This window comes from Accipiter gentilis, chromosome 17 (genome assembly GCF_929443795.1).
Source record: "Accipiter gentilis chromosome 17, bAccGen1.1, whole genome shotgun sequence".
Classification (NCBI taxonomy): domain Eukaryota; kingdom Metazoa; phylum Chordata; class Aves; order Accipitriformes; family Accipitridae; genus Astur; species Astur gentilis.
The window spans coordinates 10979532-11001345 of NC_064896.1; the positions used below are offsets into that span (position 1 = coordinate 10979532).

Consider the following 21814-nt stretch of genomic DNA (forward strand, 5'->3'; position numbering starts at 1 on the left):
TCATTCTTCTAAGCCTTGAATACCGTTTCCAAAATATTCAGTGAATTGGCAGAAACTTCATCATCATTTATCAGCACTGTACAATACACATACTAAAGACAGCTTGTTATTAAACTGTCAGATGACTAAAACCTTGATGATTTTATCTGCTCACTATCAACATTACAAATGTGAAGGAGCAGAAGTCAGGTGTATGAACATGAATAATAGGAAAAGCAAATTATTTAATATATCTGAAAAGTCTCTTTGCATGGAATTAACCCCAACTTCTGAACTGCTTCATTTGCTTTGAGTTCACCAAATGACACAGTTCAAAAATTACATCTCATTTGGAGTCTAACAAATGTACTTGTGAAGAGGGAAGTTGAACACTGAATACAAGTGTTAAAGACGAGCAGTTTGGTCCAGGCGTCCGGTGTTAGTCACTCTCCAGTTTGAACCCTAGGTTTCCCAAAGCAGAGTCTCAGGTACTGAATCTCAAAAATAAGTAACTTAATAGAGTGGTATAGCAGCAGGATCAGCTCAAGCTGGGTGCTTCCAGGGAGAGGACCCTGAACAAAGAAATCCCTGAGCAATTATACCCTTACAGACTATGCATCCATCCTTCACATGATCTCCACATGCCTCTCGCGCCCTTTGGTCCAATAGCAATTCTGGCCTGAGATCTTCTGACTCCTTATTGGATTCCTTTGCTGTCTCCAGGCAAGCCATTATCTTGTCTAGTTGCAGCTGCTGTTGACAGTTGTGCCCTCCTCATCTTCTGTTTTGTGCTGGCTCTGAAGGCCTTGTCTTGCTTGAATATATACAAATTCAGTACAAGTTCAGCAAATCTGTGTGAAAGTTTGCAGCCCAGGGCTTCAGCAAATCTAGCTACTCATGCTAAGTAAGTGAATAGCAGACTAAATCACACAACATTACAAGTCTAAGCCATTCATTCCATTTAAAACTTACTTATTTAAGCTGATCAACTAATATTTCTTAACACAAGAGAAATCTGCTGTTTAAAGAAACCTGCTCCTACTGGCCTAAAAATATACTGAAATTATGCAACATGCACTATAAATACGAAACAATTTGGATTCAAGAAGTAAATTTAAGCAGAAAAGGGTACTCTTTTTATGTTAGCTTATACTAAATCCTTTTTATTGCTGTTCTAAGAGCCAGACACTTCATATGATATTTGCATTTGTATTTTTCTAACTCAATACCTTAAGCAAATGTCATTCAGTTTCCTTAACATTCTGTTCAAATGCACTAGTGTTCTTACGTGATTCTTATATCACTGTTCAACATAGTTAACTCTGAAACTTACTATATACTAGCAAAATCCCCAAATAATCAGGTTTGGAAACAGCCATCTAATCTTCGCAAAATTTGCATCTATATGGACTGTAAAAATTACTCCATGAAGAGAAATTCACCACAGAGATGAAATTTATGGCACTTTAACTGCAGTAAAAACACAGCTCTGATACTACATATACAACAAATCATTCGTTTCAGCTGAGGCCTGGATATAATGTCCATCAGGATGTGTATAGGACATTATCCCAGGTGCTTGTGCTGGTTGACCGTAGGTTCAACATGAGTCAGCAGTGTGCCCTGGCAGCCAAGAGGGCAAACCGCATCCTGGGGTGAATCAAACACAGTATAATCAGCTGGTCAAAGGAGGTGATCATCCCGCTGTATTCAGTGCTGGAGTAGCCTCACCTTGAATACCGTGTGCAGTTCTGGGCCCCACAATTTAAGAAGGATGTGAAGCTCCTTGAATACATCCAGAGGAGGGCAACAAAGCTGGTGAAAGGGCTGGAAGGCATGTCCTATAAGAAGCGGCTCAGGACTTTGTGTTTGTCTAGATTGGAGAAAAGGAGGCTGAGGGGTGACCTCATTGCTCTCTGCAGCTTCCTGAGGAGGGGAAGTGGAGAGGGAGGTGCTGAGCTCTTCTCCATAGTATCCAGTGATAGGAATGGTTCAAAGCTGTGGCAGGGGAGGTTTACAGTGGACATTAGGAAGCATTTCTTTACTGAGAGGGTGGTCAAATGCTGGAACAGGCTTCCTAGAGATGTGGTTGATCCCCCAAGCCTGTCCAAATGCCTCCTAAACACTGACAATACCCTTAACAACATGCTTTAACTTTTGGTCAACCCTGAAGTGATCAGCAGTTGGACTAGATGATCGTTTTAAGTCCCTTCCAATGGAAAATATTCCATCTTTCCTGTCCCTTTGTAGGGAACCACTGAGTTACTGAGAGAAAAAGCAGTCTACTTTTTGAGCATAATGTTTAAGATACAGGAATATTTCTAGTAAGTGACACAATCCTTGTACAGAGAGCAACAGCTGTCCCTGAGACACATCGACACTTTTGCTTTAGACTAGCCCATTTCCTTGAGAGGTGATAAAGCTTCCACCACATGCTTTTAGCAGATGCATTTTCTTGGATAAAATACTGACTTTGCTGCTGAAACCTTGTTTACAAGGCCCAGTATTAATTTCTTCCTATTCTTAGCTATGTCACTTTTGACCTAAGAAGCTCCTTACTTTGTTGAGAGATTTGCTGTTTCCATTTGTAGGCTCCTGACCCAAATTTCTGCTAGAGAACACAGCAAGACAGGAACAACTATTCCCCTGAGAACATAGGTCTTATTTGCACATATTTGCAACAATTTGACAGTATTTTTTGATGGCACGCTGCTATATATATACAGAAACTATTATAGGGACGTCACAGTCTTGGAAGAATCACCCATTTTCCTTGGTATTTCTGCATATTCAGCTTAGAATTTCAGTCCCTTTTTACCATTCTATCCTTTCATGTCTAAAATAACCACAGGGGAGTTTGTTTCATAGCCTAGAATGTCTATTACCTGAATCTTCCAAATAGCATATGGTCATGTGTATCAAAATTCCCATTAGTGCTTTACTGGTAAGTATTTCTATAAGGTTTTGACTTTGTAGTCTTTCATATTGAAAGACTGGAAAAAACACTTCAACCATGCAAGTCACTTTCATTTAGTTTCAAATGAATCTACATTCTCAATTACTTCTTGTCTCACTACGATTACTCTCAAAATGAAATGCGAAAAAGAAAAAGGTCTTGTAACTGACTGCTATTCCCTGCAAGTTTGAACTGCATTCTTGTTTGGTTACCTCACCTTCTCCCTCCCTTACAAAAGAGAAGTTTTCAGTATCCTGACATCTTTGAATAGTCCTTCATAATGGAAAACTGACTAGTTTTCTGTTTCCTATATATACTTCAGAAGTCATCTTCTCAGTAATAACTGAATTTTCTTGTTGTGTATAATTCTGTTTTCTCTGTAAAGCAACTGTTTGCAAATCTTCCCATCTTTCTTCACCATCAAATATTATTGGTTTCCATAGCTCCTTGCAGTTAGCTGCACTAAAGTATAATGCTATTGCATTTTATGAACACAGGCCACTGTATTCAGCTAATGCACAATCACTGAATAAAAATTCACCATTTCTTCCTGCATCCAGTCTGTTCTACAGCAAATAGGGGAAAGAGCTAAAATCTCTACCCTGTTCACTACACAATTATTGGCATTGATAATGAAGTAGTGAAACGCATAAAGTTAAATCTGAAACCATTTTCTTTTCAGAAAAAATCCTCTTGGCAGTTTTGTGACTACTCTATTTCTTTTCTGGTTCTCCAGAACTTTGTAAGGATGACAGCTCACTGAAGTAATTCTCCACTATCAATATTCAGAAAACAGTTCTATGTGGATCCTGGTTTCCATGGATGTTTTGCAACTAGATTCTCTGTTGTCTTATAGATGTTCCATTTACAATGCCCTTTCACTGCTGGGTCTTGGGGAAAAAAGGTGGGTCACCTTCATCTGTCCAGCTGCCTATTTTCATGAAGTTGCAGGGACCTGACTAATAAAACTCTATGTCTATGTCAATTTTGTTTGAAACTGGTCAAATGCTAAAAAGCTTTTGCGGAAAGATGAAGAATGGAAGAGATAAAGCTTACAGACACCTTGTTAACTCAGAAATCATGCTAAAAATAGAATTAAGGTCTGTCTGCAGTAGTATTGGATGAAGCAGGCAAGTCAACAACAGGACCTTGACACAATACCACTGTTCAAAGCCATAAACAGTAATTACAGATCTAATCCTTGCTGTCAAAAAAGAATGTGACCATACTGAATGATTAACCAAAAAAGAGAGATTCTCAGACAGATGAAAATAGATGTAATACATAGTAGGGGCGGAATTCCATGCAGTTGATTGGAGATTTTAAAAAGCACAGCATGATCTCCACCTCTGACCTCTCTCCCTCAGTGAGTACCTCCTTGCAGACAACGTATCAAGGCTTTTACAGAGATGCATGTTACTCGTTAAGCATTTCTGAAAATGCATATGCTTAGTATTCAAATATGTTCACACGCATTTGTAATATAGCATTATTTTTCATTATTTCCTTTCTCAGGACAAAAAGTTGCAAGAACTGAAGAATTGCATGCAATGATATGATCCAAATCTCAGTTAAATCAGAGCTTAAACATAGTATGCGATTTCATGGCCTACAAACCCAGATCAACATTACAAATCATGGACTGTACATTGCAAAACCAAAAATTTCAAGCTAGTATAAATTTCTTCCCCCCCCCCCCTTTTTTTTTTTTTGACAATCTGTATGAAAGTCCTATTCCTCTAAAAAGAGAAATAAAAATCAAACTGAAAGGTAACTCCATAAAACCAGTGCGATCACCACTGCCCACATACACTCTTCCAGTCATGGCTTTTCATGTGGTTCTACTCTTAGAACACTCCCCAGTTTCACACACTAAAAATGTTGAGACAGATGATGGCAGAGACAAAAGCAGGAGGTTCCTTCCCCTCATAACTAACTCCCATCTTCTTAACATCTAGAAATCACGTTTTGCTTATGTAATATGAAAGACTACCTTACTGTTTAATAAGTCAGAGAAACATCACCCCAAGAGATAAAAATTATGAGAGAATAAGCAAATGAAGAAAAGGGGAATTTTAATGGAAACATGACAATTTAGCATTTCATTTCTAATGATTTGGAACAGCCTGAATGTCCCAAGATAATTACTTTGGCAAGCCTGGGCAAGACATTAGGGAGAACTTTTCAATGGTACAGGTAGTCTGGGAGGACTGTAATAACATTCATTCATTGGTAGATTTTAAGATCTTTTGGATAAACTTCTACCAAAAGTCATGTTGTTATAGTTTATTTTGCCTTAGGATAATGCACCTTCCAATAATATTCTCTACTATTCAGGATAGTAGCTTAAATTCAGAAATAAAAACCCGCAACTCTATTGTGCACTGTCTTTGGCTGCTGCACTGATTTCATGATAGGAATAGTAAAATTCATATGCCTTTAAAGAGCATAAGGGCTATCTGTCAGTTGTCCACAGAAGAGATCACAATTTAAAATAAAAAAAATATCTCCACCAAGTGCATCCTAAAAACACAAACCTGACTGATTTTATTAGCATTACTGACCATGTTCAAGTTTTCTTAATGGCAAGAACCTCTTTACCAAATTCTCAGATTAGGATAGGCATTTAAAAAACAACAAAACCTAGCCAGCTTGACAAGCAAGAAATTTCTAACCGAGTGCTACAGATTCACAATACAAAAGAGCTGGGCGTGGTTACTTCACACAGTAGGAGTGCTTCATATCACTAGGGGACTGTAAATGATAACAGACTGACAAGGAAAAACTTGCTGTATTTTCATCAGGAAACAAAATGGTATTTATGTACCAAATGAAATTTTTGCAGAACATTGAGGGCTGGCACTCTTCCTTAATATACATATCCCATCCCAGCTGTTGCCTTTGCAGTACTTGCTCTCCAAATAGGGAGAAACACAGTATCTGTTCTTGTCATGGAGTAGCCTACACAGTTTTCATGAAGCCAAACTAATTACCTGTGGCCCATCTGGTTTAAACCGCAGCAGAAGTCAAGAAGGAGAAATATGCCAAAAATTATATGCCCTGAAAATAAAGTATGAAATCCCAGCAGACATCTAGGGACAAATGAGCCTGAAAACTGCTGTCCTTAGAGCTGAGGCATGCTGGCAGACCAGTCTGCACCACTTATACTACAAATTTTCAAGTACCTTAAGAATTCCTGAAATTCTTAAGCCAACACAAGAAATTCACCTGTTTGACATCAACAGACAATCTGAACACCAAAGAAGAAAAAGTTTCTTCTGATCCTTGTCATTGTATTTACTGTTTCCATTTTGGGGGATGTTAACTGCTCTCCTTCAATGCTGTTTCCATTATGTTACTTGAGCCTCTTCGGAGGAGTCATTTAAGCAAGACTATGCATAAATGAACATCCACTCTGTCACCATTTGGTTCTCCTAATTTCCAAACTATTCTAGTGCCTTTCATGCCAGGGCTTAATGCCCAGGCAAGCCATGCTCTAATAGCAGAACATCACGCAAAACAAGCTTGTACCCTGGAGCATACGAGCCTAATTTAAAAACTCTAACACACCAAATGTAAGCTTAATTCCTCCTTGCAAAGATTAAAATGCTCTTTTTTTTTTTGAAAGTTTTCCAACTTCACACTGAAACTTATGCAGCAATTGCTCTACAGCAGCTGGCTCAGAATTGGTAGAGCTACAAATGCTAGACATGGTGAGGAATATATTCCACTCTTTCTTCTCTTTGACCATCATTAGTTGACCTACCGATTATTTTAATAATTCTCCCTAGGGGGAATTAAAAAACTGATGTGTACACCTGCTTCAGCACGTATCACTGCAGTCAGACCTTGGCTGCATTGATTTTATATAGTAAGGCATAGTCTTTAAAAAGCCACTTCTAAGAATAGATTTCTTCCTCTCAAGTCCTTTCTGAATCTATACAAAATGCATTGAACCTTTCATGGCTGCAGTCAGAGCCATGCTGTACTGAGCTGGCAGCCCAGCAAACAGCAGCAAAACCAGGGAAGTCATTGACGAGGAAAACAGATGTAGTTTAGAGCCGTTAACAAGCATCCAAATTTACTGAAGCTAACAGAATTCAGTTTAAAAAGAGATGTGACTGACATACCTATACTTTAAGCCTTTACACAGGGAAGCAACAAAACCCATAAGCCCAACAGCATGACTCTGAGTATGATTCAATAGTATTACTATGATTTGAAGAGGTTATTAAACTTTCTCCAGTAACTGTTACTCAGTAGTCAGTAGTCATTTCCTACCCAGTTTTCTGCTTCCCTCAATATAAACTCATATCTCAAGCCGTATCTTGTGATCCAAGTCACATATATTTTACAGGTTCTCTAATATGCAATAAAAACTATTACGCCAGTCAGCTAGCCTAGACAGCCCACTTAAGAGTCATTTCTATGCCTTCTTGAGCAATGAATTTTATGCACAGAGCCCAATCTCAAAACCTCTTGATATGTAACTGTACTCTCCATATTCCTGACGGTGTCTTTTTTTAGGCTACTCACTGGAAGATAGACAACTACAGGAATAATGGAGGGCCACGTGCTATTGTCAGCTAGGCACAACAAATAGGAAACTTGTGCATAGTTAATACTTTCCAGATTTTCCTTCCCAAGTCCCATTTTCTGTATATTGCTTGCCCAAAGGGATTGTCTTCCAGCAACAAATTTCTTATTAGCAACAACAAGCATGGGAGAGCATACTTGGTGTATGTACTAGCTAACTCTACAATGAATACACACTGATCATATTTAGAATTGCTTGCTTTATGTGACCTCATTTGTCAAATTGGATGGAAAAGTAAGAAAGATAATCAGACATGGAGAATGATCAGAAAAGTGCAGCAAGAGTATTACTGATTCCAACAAAATATGATTATTATGATCAGATTTCTCACAAAAATTTTAACCTTTCATAACATTAAGTGTAGGTATTGGTAAAACAGAATTGTACTTAATAAACACTAGTCTACAAAGCTGGTTTTCTAGTATGCTGTTACTTGACATAATCTGGTAATTTAAAACTTGATCTGAAACAAGCAATAGGTTTCCTGATGTTTTGATCCTTGGCATTATTTACTTACCAAAATTTCAAGGCTTTACATTCTGGCCCACATAGTTCTGCCTGAGAATGATGTTAAAAGTAAGTGACATTTCCCATTTCACTCCAAAACAGTCATCTTAGAAGCTGTTTATAATTTAATTGAATTTGTTTACCACACATTATCATAAAAATTACCCTGTTGTTTACTTGCATATTCTGCATGCAAATTACTACTTGCTAGAAATGCTTCTAAGGAAAACAGTGCATTTATACCAGAATAGTGAACCCACAAACATAACATTCTGTATACACAAAGTTATGGCAAGGCAATTGAATCTGCAGCAACTTCTAAAGATTACAGACTCCTGGTGAAAAACACAGATTACCTTAATAATCACAAGTATCCATTCATAATCAACTTCCAAGAGACTAAAACAACTGTTTCCTTTATCACATATACAAAACACTGGTCAATTGTTGGATCCATTGAGCTGGGCAACTGTGAGGTCAAAAAGCAATTTTCCATCATATTCTTCCTACTTTTCAGCCAAGTACTTATGCGTATTTATAGGAAAGGACCACAACAGTGTAAAGCAAAAGGAGGGACAAGTTGTCTGCCCTGCTGCCAATCTCTGTCAAGAGGTAAGGTAGCAAAACTAAGCTGATATCCACTGCTACTGGATAGCATTAATGAAGACTGCATAGGTTCTGGTAACTGTTACTGCACAGCAGCTCTGGAAAGAAAGAGCTGAAGCTAATAAGAGTCCTTCATGTCCACAAACTTTTTGAGCAAGAATAAACTGAGTAGCTAAAAATCTTAATTTTGGAGAAGTGGAAGTTTAGAAGTGGAAAATACTGACAGTATGTATCTAGAGAAGCATTAACTAACAGGGGGAGAGGCTATAGATTTTTTTTTTAATTTTTTTTTTTTTACTCTTACATATGGAAATACGAACATCCAAAGGAGCATACATGATGTTCAAATATTTGAACAGAGAAAAGTGGTTTGGGTTCCTGCAGCTTTCAAATGAAAGTAGCTGCACTACTGCTGTAGCTTTGGCTACAGAAGCCAATAAAGACAAACAAATTTGATATAGATTATTTGCCAAGACTGCAGTAACTTTAATAGGCTCTTTTCAAAGCCTAGAATCTAAAAAAAGTGAAAAACAAAGACATGCTCAACTACAGATTTAACTGCACATTTCACAAGCAAGTAACAAGTTGTGAGCAAGACTGCTGCATAGCAGAGAAGTATTTTGCAAACTCTCTGAAGAACAAACAGGTATTAAAACAGCATTACAGTGGACTAAGCTGAAGAACATGAACATCAAAACTTCTGGTTTGCAGGATATTTTGGCACAAATTGGAAATCCTGCTTTTCAGCTATCTCTGGTTCCAGCTGCTTAACAAGTGACTTCCATTAATTCAGTTGTCTAGCTTTCTTTTAAAGTTCAGACAGCAAACCTATATTGTTTGAGCATTTATCTTAAGAGATTATACTAAGTTTGGCATAACAACGGTAGTAATAACTTGAACTTTAGCAAGAACATTTTAAAAAGATCAATCACTTCAAAATGCTGGAGGGTGTCCGGCCCCCAAATCCATTGTTGCATACAGAACAATTCTAGGATTCCCCCTAATACAAAGGTGGATCTCGATCCATAAAACTTATAGTGAGGTCTAAGAGACAGCTGATTCTCACAACAAATGAAAAACACAAAGAAACATCCACCTATTCTGAACAGTCAACTAGTGGTCTAAAGGAAGAAAACCCTGTTACATAAATATCTCTTCATAAACAGCAGACACGCTAGAAAAAGTTTCCCAATTTCTCCAGAAAAGTTTTCTCTTCACTTTCTACTCCACCAAAAGAATTTTTTAACATGATAATGTCTTGTTTTCCTGGAAATACAATTTCTTCCTTCCCAAAGAAAGGATCAGTATAGTCTAACCTTTACAGCCCCCATACGGTTCTAGAAGGATTTCAGCTATATGTTTTTACAAAAGACTAAATATTTGTCCAGATTACTATCAATCTTGGAATAATTCTGCCTAAACAGCATGACGCTAAATAGGAATCTGTGTTAACTGACTCTTTTTTTTTTTCTCCCCAGGAATCTCCTCAAAGAAGTTAGGTTAACTCCATATATTCACATCTCACCATAGCAAACTTTCTGTTCAATGAATGAAGAACGCTATTTCAAAGCTACCAAACAAGACAGCTAGTCTTTTTGTGACAAAAATACAGGAATTTAGAAACAGTCTTGTCCACCCTCTGCTCGCACTACCACAAAACTAAAGCAAAACCAGTAAAGAACATTCCTCCTGACCTTGTTCAGGAATGTCAACAGATCCAGCTCCTAGAACAATGAATATACTATAATGAAGATTTTAAAAATAGTACTAACCACCATTTGAACATAAAATGCATTCTCTTTAATGGTTTAAATCAAAAACACTCTGAGGCTGAAAAGAGGAAAATTGCTGAATCACAGTAAAACACTGTCAAGGCTTTATAATCTCCCTACTCTAAAAACAGTGATACAGTAATGGCTCTTGAGATATTTTCAATTTTTCTCAAAGTCCTTTGTCTCATAATGCATATGTAAACCAAAAATATCCTTTGCCAGCAACTTGTCATTGCTTTTAAAAAAAGCAGTGTCTAGAACACTCAGCATAACCCAAATCAGTTACAAAATCTTAAGAGTTCAGACTGTTTGAAATGTAAGAAGTGCTATGATTTTCACCTTTTTTTCCCCAATCAAACAAGAGATCAGCCACAGTAAGAAGCAGCATTTAAAAATTATGTTTGGGATATAACTGCACTTAGCTGAGAATGGATGCGAAGCAGAAACACACTTTGAAATGCTGTGCTTCACATACAGATGTAGCAAACTTTTCAGAGCAAGGAGAACACAGCCAGCACAGTATCTGACAGAAAATGTTTTGTCACAGGCACATTTTGTCAATTTTAGACAACTCATGAAAATTCACATAAGGCTATAAACTTAACAGCATGGACCTCTTCAGTGCTTTAGACATTATTTTGGAAATATTTACCTGTCACTTTAATTCACTGAGGCTAAAAGCAAGCCTATGAAATCTCAATTTAAGAGCAGAATGCCAAAACCTGACTTAGGTATCTTCAGCTCTCTCCATTCCTTTGCTGTGTCTGCCTCACCCACCCTTTTTTTAATCACAACTAAAAGAAAAACTTCCCTAGATTTCTAGCTTACCTAAAACTTTAGTAGGAAGGCTTAACAAAGAAAGCCTTCAAAATTATCTATTAAAAAAAAGAATAAGGAGAGCTTGAGTCCTAGGAGTATCCCCTCACATGGAGCTGCCCACTGCTCTTCAAGACAAACAGGGGGAAGGTGTATTTATGAATGTTTGCTTTGTTCCTGGAACAGAGGAAGAAAGTATCACAACAGAGTGTACTCTTTTTCTTCTTTCTCCCACTGACCCAGCTCTGCTTCCTTGCACTCTTCTGCCAAACAGGCATTTATGGAGCATTAATTCTGCCACCCAAAGAAATTAATAAAGGTACTACTCTCCCTTTTCTTCTCACACAGCTGTGCATCACCTGCTACCTAGATGTGAATCATCAAGTTCAAAATGCATATGAAGATTCCAAAATTTTCATATGTGCTTCTACAGTATTTTGCCATCTGACATTATTTTTCTAGTGTTCAACCTAAGAATTTTTTATCATGAAGAGTATTTTTATCCTTTTCTTCCAAGCTGATGTAAAGACCAATGTATCACTGTCACTTATACAGCCCTTGTTGACACATTTGGAGACTTATTATGTCTCCTGACACTTTTTTTCCTCTTTTTAATGTACTAAATACAGTTCTTCAAACTTTGCTCAAAGGAGACATTATCCATATTTCTAGCCATTTTTCTTGCTTTCCTCTACACACTAATTTTTCTACATACTCCTACAAAAATAGTACCCAGACTCAGTTTTCCACAAGACCTGCCTAGCACTGAGAGCAGAGTAATTACCTTTTGTTACCCTGAAAGCTCCCTACCAATCATCTCAAAATGAAAGGTCTCCCTTTCCCTACATCTCACAGCACTGTTGCCTCAGCAATTTTGAAACTGTCTGAGCCTCTTCCAACACAGATCTGCCCAGAAAGTTTCCATGCATTTCCATGTTTTACTTCTCCCTCCTTAAAATAATATTTTATATCCATCTTTACTTAATCTCATGGCATTAATTCCAGGTAATTTTCAATGCTTCTGGAATAACTTCAAGATCTGATCACTGCCTGTTAAATGTATACTTACCTATCTGGTATCTTTCACAATCTTAAAAACAATCCACCAGCCTTCCTGTTTTAGGAAAATGCTTTAGGTCACTTTCATAGAAGATATATTGCCCAACCACTTCTTTGGCCCAGATTTTTACAGAGGTCCAGCAGACTCTGCAGAGGACCAGCAAAGATTGATTTTTATACTGCATATACAACAGGTCTAATGCATCCAGAATATACTAGACTTGCTAGGCATGTGCCACACAGTTGATCTGTGCTGTCCCTATACATTCTGCTCTACACCATATGGACGCATATTTCTTCCTGGAAAATCTAAGGGCCATGGCTTAAAATATATGGTTCAGGGAACCATATATTAAGGAAGATGTAGAAGATTTAGAGAAAGTCCAGAGAAGAACAATCTAAGGTCTAGAAATTATGACTCATACTAAAGCATTAAGAGACTTTATTTCTTCCATACAAGGTTTGTTGATGGGTCCCACCTGAAATGTCATCTCAGTCTGACAGTTGCACATCTGCAGAGTGGACTATTTTAAGAAAGCTGGTACTTACATCAAATTCGTACTGAGAGCTTTTGTTTTAGAGACGAGGAACTATACTTCACATTTCCACTAATGCTTTACAGTCCTTCTGCCAGATGTGAAGGTGTGAGGTTAAGTGCACCTTTTATCAGAGACAAACATTATTGGTTTTAATTTAAATAGTACTTTGATACATACTATCAGAAACTGGCCAGGAGATAACAATTTATTCTAGCTAAACTGTATGCAATTTACCAGTAGTAATATTTTTGAGAATTTCATGAGGACAGTGATAGCTCCAATGATTTGTTTACAATGTTCTTCATTCTTGCCAATAATCCCAAACACTATGCCCCATAAGGTTAAATGAAAACATACTGCTCAATGATCACTGCTTTGTACTGGTAAGCATGTTAATAAGACACAGGTAAGAACAGCAGCTATTTTTCATACTATTACTTAAACCAAGGATCAAGGTCTGATATACATCTAGTATTATCATGCTAGACTTGATAAAATTACTGAAGTATAAAGCTGCCTTGTGTTACCTGGGGCTTCTTAAACAATTGAAACTATCTGTTCTTAAAATTGTCTTGCATGCATTCTAAATATGAATGATACATACAAAGTTTTGGAGGGTTTAAGCAGGTATTCCCCCCCACCCCCAGAAATGCAGCAATCACTACTTTAACAGGCTTTTCGTCTGTAATTCTAAAACTATTAACAGTGACAAAGTAACCAGTGCTTTTTGTAGCTTCATCTTATGTTCAGGGTATGACAAAACAAGCTCTTAGTAATGTAACCTTCCTTAAAAAAAGACCCCCCAAAAGTTCCCAATGGCATGTCAAGTAAGTCGAGATATTTCACAGAATCATAGAATCATGTAGGTTGGAAAAGACCCTTAAGATCAAGTCCAACTGTAAACCTAACACTGCCAAGTCCACCACTAAGCCATGTCCCTAAGCACCACATCTACACATATTTTAAATACCTCCAGGGATGGTGACTCAACTACTTCCCTTGGCAGCCTGTTCCAGTTCTTGATAACCTTTTTGATGAAGTTATTTTTCCTAATATCCAATCTAAATCTCCTCTGGCACAACTTTCCTCTTGTCCTATCACTTGTTACTTGGGAAGAGACTGACCCCCACCTCGCTACAACCTCCTTTCAGGTAGCTGTAGAGAGCGATAAGGTCTCCCCTCAGCCTCCTTTGCTCCAGGCTAAACAAGCCCAGTTCCTTCAGCTGCTCCTCACAGGACTTGTTCTCTAGACCCTTCACCAGCTTCGTTGCCCTTCTCTGGACACGCTCCAACATCTCAATGCCTTTCCTGTAGTGAGGGGCCCAAAACTGAACACAGTACTCAAGGTGCAGCCTCACCAGTGCCAAGTACAGGAGGATGATCCCTTCCCTACTCCTGCTGGCCACGCTATTTCTGATACAGGCCAGGATGCCATTGGCCTTCTTGGCCACCTGGGCACACTGCTGGCTCATATTCAGGTGGCTGTCAACCAGCACCCCCAGGTCTTTTTCTGCTGGGCAGCTTTCCAGCCACTCTTCCCCAAGCCTGTAGTGTTGCATGGGGTCGTTGTGACCCAAGTGCAGGACCCGGCACTTGGCCTTGTTGAACCTCCTATGATTGCCCTCAGCCCATCAATCCAGCCTGTCCAGATCCCTCTGTAGAGCCTTCCTACCCTCCAGCAGATCAACTCTCCCACCCAACCTGGTGTCATCTGCAAACTTACCGAGGGTGTGCTTGATCCCTTCATCCAGATCATTGATAAAGATATTAAACAGAACTGGCCCCAATACTGAGTCCTGGGGAACACCACTTGTGACCAGCCGCCAACTGGATTTAACTCCACTCACCACAACTCTTTGGGCCTGCTCATTCAGTCAGTTTTTTACCCAGTGAAGAGTATGCCAGTCCAAGCCTTGAGCTGCCAGTTTCTCCAGGAGAATGCTGTGGGAAATGGTGTCAAAGGCTTTACAAAAGTCAAAGTAAACAACATCCATAGCCTTTCCCTCCTCCACTAAGCAGGTCACCTTGTCACAGAAGGAGATGAGGTTAGTCAAGCAGGACCTGCCTTTCACAAACCCATGCTGACTGGGCCTGATCACCTGGTTGTCCTGTACGTGTCACGTGATGGCACTCAAGGTGATCTGCTCCAGCAGAACCTCCCCCAGCATGAGGTCAGACTGATAGGCCTGTAGTTCCCTGGATCCTCCTTCCAGCCCTTCTGTAGATGGGCATCACATTTGCTAACCTCCAGTCAACTGGGACTTCCCCAGTTAGCCAGGACTGCTGGTACATGATTGAAAGTGGCTTGGTGAACACTTCTGCCAGCTCCCTCAGTACCATTGGGTGGATCCCATCCAGCCCCATAGACTTGTGTATATCCAAGTGGTGTAGCAGGTTGCTAACCATTTGCCCTTGGATTACAGGGCCTTCATTCTGCTCCCCGTTCCTGTTTTCCAGCTCAGGGGGCTGGGTGTCCTGAGAACAGCTGGTCTTACTATTAAAGACTGAGGCAAAGAAGGCACTAAGTACCCCAGCTTCTTCCTCCTCCCTTGTCACTATGCTTCTCCCCACATCCAATAAAGGGTGGAGATTCTCCTTAGCCTGTCTTTTGTTGTTAATGTATTTATAGAAGCATTTTTATTGCCTTTTCCACACTGGTCAGATTAAGTTCTAGTTGGGCTTTGGCCCTGCTAATTTTCTCCCTGCACAACCTCACGATATCCTTGTAGTCTTCCTGAGTTGCCTGTCCCTTCTTCCAAAGGTCATAAACTTTCTTTTTTTCCTGAGATCCAGCCAAAGCTCTCTATTCAGCCAGGTCAGTCTTCTTCCCCATCACCTTGTCTTTTGGCACATAGGGACAGCCTGCTCCCGTGCCTTTAAGATTTCTTCTGGAAGAATGTCCAGCCTTCCTGGACTCCTTTGCTCTTCAGGACTTCCTCCGTCAATGAGGCCCCTAAACAGGCCAAAGTTTACCCTCCAGAAGTCCAAGGTGGCAGTTCTGCTAGCCCCCCTCCTTACTTCTCCGAGAATCGAAAACTCTATTATTTCATGATTGCTGTGCCCAAGATGGCCTCCAACCGTCACATCACCCACAAGTCCTTCTCTGTTCACAAACAAGAGGTGCAGTGGGGTGCCTTCCCTAGTTGGCTCACTCACCAACTGTGTCAAGAAGGTCTCTTCCACGCACTCCAGGAACCTCCTAGACTGTTTCCTCTCTGCTGTTTTGTATTTCCAGCAGACGTCTGGTAAGTTGAAGTCCCCCATGAGAATAAGGGCTAGCAATTTTAAGACTTCTCCCAGCTGCTTATAGACTATTTTGTTTGCCTTTTCATCCTGGCTGGGTGGTCTGTAACAGACTCCTACCACGATATCTGGTTTGTTGGACTTCCCCCTGATTCTTACACATAAACACTCAACCCTTTCATCACCATCATCAAGCTCTAGACAGCCAAAACACTCCCTAACATACAGGGTTAACCCACCACCTCTCCTTTCCTGCTTATCCCTTCTGAAGAGTTTATAGCCATCCATTGCAGTACTCCAGTTGTGTGACTCATCCCTCCATGTTTCCGTGATTGCAACTATATCAGTTTTCCAGCTGCACGACAGCTTCCAGCTCCTCCTGTTTGTTGTCCATGCTGTGGGCATTGGTGTAAATGCACTTCAGTTGGGCTATTGATCCTGCCACCTTTTTGGGGGGCAACACCCTGATTCCTATGTGACTGTTCTCAGGTGCTTCTGTGGTTTCTAACACATCAATAACCCTTGCGTCTTTGCTGTCATGTGGATCTCCATCCCCTACCTCCACTGAGATGGCAGACTAAAGGACCTAGCTAGCACACTGTCCCTCAAATGTTGGCATGCCACTCCAAGGCTTATCTCTAGCAAGCCTGGTTTTATCCCTTTGCCCCTTCAAATCTAGTTTAAAGCTCTTTCAATGAGCCCTGCCAACTCCTGCACAAAGATCCTTTTCCCCCTTTGACACAGGTGTACCCAGTCTGTCACTAGCAGACCCCGTGTCATGTAGACACGTGATCATGTAGACCGACTCATGATCAAAACCCTCAGAATTCTTCCAGTGACACCAGGTTCGGAGCCAAGTATTTATCTGCTGGACCCTCCTGTTTCTTCCCTCATCATTCCCTGCAACTGGAAGGACAGATGCGAACACTACTTGTGCTCCTGATCCCTTAACCAGTTGTCCCAAGGCTCTGAAGTCTCTCTTGATTGCCCTCAGACTTCTTGTTGTGACTTTGTTGCTGCTTACATGAAAAATAAATAATGGATAATAATCCAAGGGACATACCCAGGTAGGAAGTTTCCTCATCACACTTTTAACCCAGACCCCAGGGAGGCAGCAGACTTTCCTTAAGAAGTGGGTCCGGTCTGCATATTGGGCCATCTGTTCTGGCAGGAGAGAATCTCCTAAGAAGGTGACATGCCTTTTTTTTTTTTAATGGAAGCAGTTTTGATGCAGAGTGTAGGCTGACAACATTGGCACCTCTTCCAACCTAGATGAACCATCGTCCTTGTCATTGTTCAGTTCTATTTGCAGACCCTCATACCTATTATGCAAGGGGCACCTGGTAAGGTGGGGCAGTCACAGAGGAGACGAGCGGGCTGCACCAGGCAGGTACTTGTTGCCATTGTCCCCTATTCCTTGAGTCAGCACGTTCAGCCAGGTGGAGAGAGGATGGGGAATCCTCCCCGTCATGTGCCCTGTCTGCCTGACAGGCCTGTCCCATGGAAGGTAGAGTGTGATTCCAGTAATCTCTCTCTCGACTCCATGATACTCTTCAAGCTACTCACCTCCTGGTGTTCTGTCACTAAGCAGAAGAGTTCCTCTACCTGGGTGAACCTCCCACTGGTGTGCTCACTGCTAGGTACAGGTGTAAGAGTAGAGCACAGCCTGCAGCCTGACACCTGGGTAGCAGCCCGTTCCCATCGGAGCACTGTCTGGGAAGCTGTGTCGGTCATGGCGGGTGCAGAGCTTGGAGAGGCCATGGCTTTCTGCTGGGTGGATACCATTGCTTCCCGGTCGAGCTGGCAGAGCTTGAACACCCTTCCTGCCCACCCTGCTGTGCAAACTGGTGCACAACCTGCCGCGCTGCACCCTGTTAGCCGCACTCCTGGTCGCTAACACTCCTTAGGGGCTTGGGGTGGGGGACGGACACGACTTGTCCCATTGCTCCTAGCCCTGGCCGGGTCCCGCCAGCTGCTGTGGCGTGAGCAGTGGGCTCTCAGTGGGTCTCCCAGCTCCCCAGAGCTTCCCCGGTTTGGGAACGCCCCTGTGCACCACGCTGGAGCGCTCCGCTGCAGACCCTGCCAGCACCAGAGCTGCTTGCCTCAACAACTGAGTTTGTTTACTTGAGATTTTCCCTGTTCTCATTTACAGATTCCAAACAACTTCAAGAGATAAAGAATCACCTGTTATTCAAGGAGCGGCTACTGTCTTGTAACCTAAAGACAGGTGTTTTAAAAGGATATCCATCACACAGGACAAATTGCTTGGTGCATATCCTAACCATCAAAATGCAAGTAAAGAGCACAGTGTTATATTATGAAGTGACACAGCCGATGCCATTTTTTACTGCTACTTTGTGCAAAGGGTTATACTGCAGGGAACAATAAAAGTCAAGTGACCACCAACAACCTGTCTGTAAATACAGAGTTATTTAACACTGGTTTTAGCCAAACTAACCGCTTTTAATGACTCTGTGTATACCAAGCTGAACCTTAACACAGTTACACGATATGTCTAACGTCCATTATAAACTACAAATGTCAGAAAGGTCATGGTTATGCAACCACGGCTAGATTCAGAATCCCTGTGAAGATAACATCCTATCTCCAGCTCCTGAGAACTTTTTGTCTGCCTTTGCTCTTTCTCAGGACAGAAGGAAACAGGAGTATTACCGATGCTCTTTCCAATGATAGCTCATCTAAACAAACTTAAGAATTTTCTTTATTCATTGTTTTCTTCACAGTAACTGGGAAACACCATGGATAACATGGTTGCTGAACTTGGATAAAACATGTAATAATCTAGTCAGATTAAATTCAATTTAGTTGCAGACAGGAAAGAGTTACTATTCAAATTCAAAGCCTCACTTTTCGCCTTTGAAAAAGCACCCCTAACGTATCATAAAACTTGTAAATATAGAGAAACAAATAAAATAACCAACTCAGTCCCTGTGATTTACAGACTTAAGAGAACAGATACAACCAAATTTCAAGTTCATTTGCCATCTTCCCTGTGCCCCCCTCCCCCCAACAGCATATTTAAGCGTAAAGGTAGTTCACTCCAGCACAGCTATCCTATTCAGAAAGAGGCTTATGATATCAGTATAAAAACACCCACACAGCTTTCACCAGTATAATTTCTGCAGTACAAGAATCACTGAAGTGCACATATTTAAGCCAGGTATTTCACCAAGCCTAGGATTACTCAGCACAAATGGAGTTACCCCCCATCACCAATGGGCAGAATATGCCTGGCTACCCATCGCCATTTTAGAAACGGTACTCATATAGTTTATACATGCATCCATGCATCCATATCCATGCATGTTAAAAGTAGTAACTAACATTTTGAGACAATCTGTTGAAAGACAGGCTGGAAGACTTCAGCAAACCATCTGCTGTAGCAACCATTTACATAACGCAGCAGTCCTAGCACCTCTCTTCAGACATATGCAACCACAAGTCTCCCACCCCAAAGGAAAGTCACAGTATAACACACACACTTTTTAAAGCATAGCTTTGGCTCCTGCTGTTCCTCTCTCTTGCAAATCACTCATGTTTGCAGGAAAATCACGCAATTCCTGGACATCAGGTGGATGGAAATACTAACTATCTCAATCTGTGTTTGCCACCATGGTAGCTCTACTTGCATTCTCTGTGACAGCAAAGCTTGCTAGCAAGATTCCTACCTCCCGATCAGCCTCCACACACATTCCCACCCCTTGATTATGCCAGTGCAACTGTCCCTGGACAATGTTGTAAACAGCTACATAAAAAAATGCTGTAAAGGAATATATAAAATGTCTGGATTTAAAAAAATAAAATTCTTTTTCAAGTGAAGTTTTCCTTTAGCCCAGATCATTTCACAAGCAAATCAAAAACCAAAGGCTTCACAGATCCTTTAGCTATGAAAGCAAGCTTCAGTTAGAGGACAAGTCTCACTTAGTTTTTGTTTGCAAAAGCTGAATTTGAGAAGTTAAAGAGATGACCCACTATGTTTCCTTCCGGCATCACGTACTTGATCTCATGTGCAATGCCGCATTTTCCAGACTCTTTCCCTAAGCAAACCAGTATTTTTAGCTCTCAAAAGTGCCTCCTTTCAGATAGCATTTGCTGTCAGACTGCTTTGATCTTAACGCATTCCTAAATAAACTGCTTACATTTAACTATGCTCTCTCTCTAAATTTTAATCAGGGCAAAACACAAAAGGAACAAAGTTGCAGCTCCTAGCATCCCAACTGGTTAGGGTATTCCACATACAGATCATGTCTCCTTTATCAGACTTTTGCCAGCTGCTGAACTCTAAAATATTATTTGATTCTCGATGGTACTTATTTCCATGCCTTTTGCTGTATTTTTGATTAACAGCCTACAGTGATTCCAACAAATAAAGAATATAAGACGCATTAAAGCACACTTTCAACCATGTGTAAGTGTTAAAACCCAAAGTGAGTTTCAAGACATGAGATATTTAATACACAATAACAGCTGAAGCCTTCTTATTCTATAAATCAAAAATTTTTAAATACAGCTACTATCTAAAAAGTCAGGTACAGCAGAAAGAAAATTTCAGGATTCTGCTTATTGATATCATTAAATCCAATATACTTCTAAGCTTTAAAGCATGCATGGACATTGTGACCATTTTTGGATGTTTCCATAACTTATGTACATACTTTCAGCTACCTATTTACTCAAGAAGTTAAAGTTTTTTTTCTAGTTAATGCAATAGGAAGACACACATGGAAAACACAGACAGGTGGCTTATATAACAGTATTAATTGAAAAGAATGTGACTAATGCCTTCTCCTGAGCAATAAAGTTTATGAATAAATTCCAGAAACTTTAGGAATGCATAAAGAAACAAAATAATTGGTTTAGAGGAAAGAGATTTTTGGATTCTTTCATATAAACCACAGGTGTTATTTCCCACACCTAGAAAACAGGAATACTTCACTACTCCTCTGCAGATAAGGCCATTTAGGGACAGGCCTAATACATATTTCAGGTTAGAATCTGCACTTTAGATAGACAGCTCTTCCCAGCTCTAAAAGGGCATTTCTAAACCCCAGTTCAGAAAAGTTTTGGAACTGTGAACCCACTATCTTGTCAATATGCAGGACAGCAGCAGGAGGGGAAATAACAACACAAGGTCCAAACCTCAGTGTAGCGTTCGACTGTGAAATAGTCAAAGATACAGCTACCATAACAAAGCAAACTCTGGTCAAGGCAAAATGTGTTTAAGAATCCAGAGGACTTATAGTGGCTTCAACTCTTGTTTCAGGATTTAGAAAAAATAGACTGTAAAGCCGCATGTGACTGTGTATAAACAAAAAAGACTAAGGTCCTTCTGGCAACAAGACCGAATCTGGTAATGTCAATAGGCATCATGATGAACAGGAATCTTAAGGTTTGTACTATTCTTCACTTTCTCCCTACCACCAAAAGGAGCAAATACACTTACATATGAACACTGTTTACAGCAATTACTTAAATTCTGTCAGAGCACACATTAGCATTTTTAAAAGCATCTGTGTGATGAAGCAACTGACAAAGCATTTTAGAAGAATGTTCTGAAGTGTTCTCCTTTGCTTTATCTGTAATAGACTACAATTAATACCAACTGAAAATTGCTTTAAAAAGGAACTATCAATTGGGATGAAATGTAGATCATAAGAAGGCAGCATGAAAGACTGGAATAAATGACAGAGAGGAGAGAAGACATAGTAATTTCTCATTA

At 40.2% G+C, this 21814-nt stretch overlaps 1 protein-coding gene across 4 annotated transcripts in view; it reads right to left on the reverse strand.

Moving 5' to 3' along the window:
• Positions 1-21814, reverse strand: part of CHID1 (chitinase domain containing 1) — a 136459-nt gene that overhangs the window by 91114 nt on the left and 23531 nt on the right. The gene's annotated exons all lie outside the window — the stretch shown is intronic.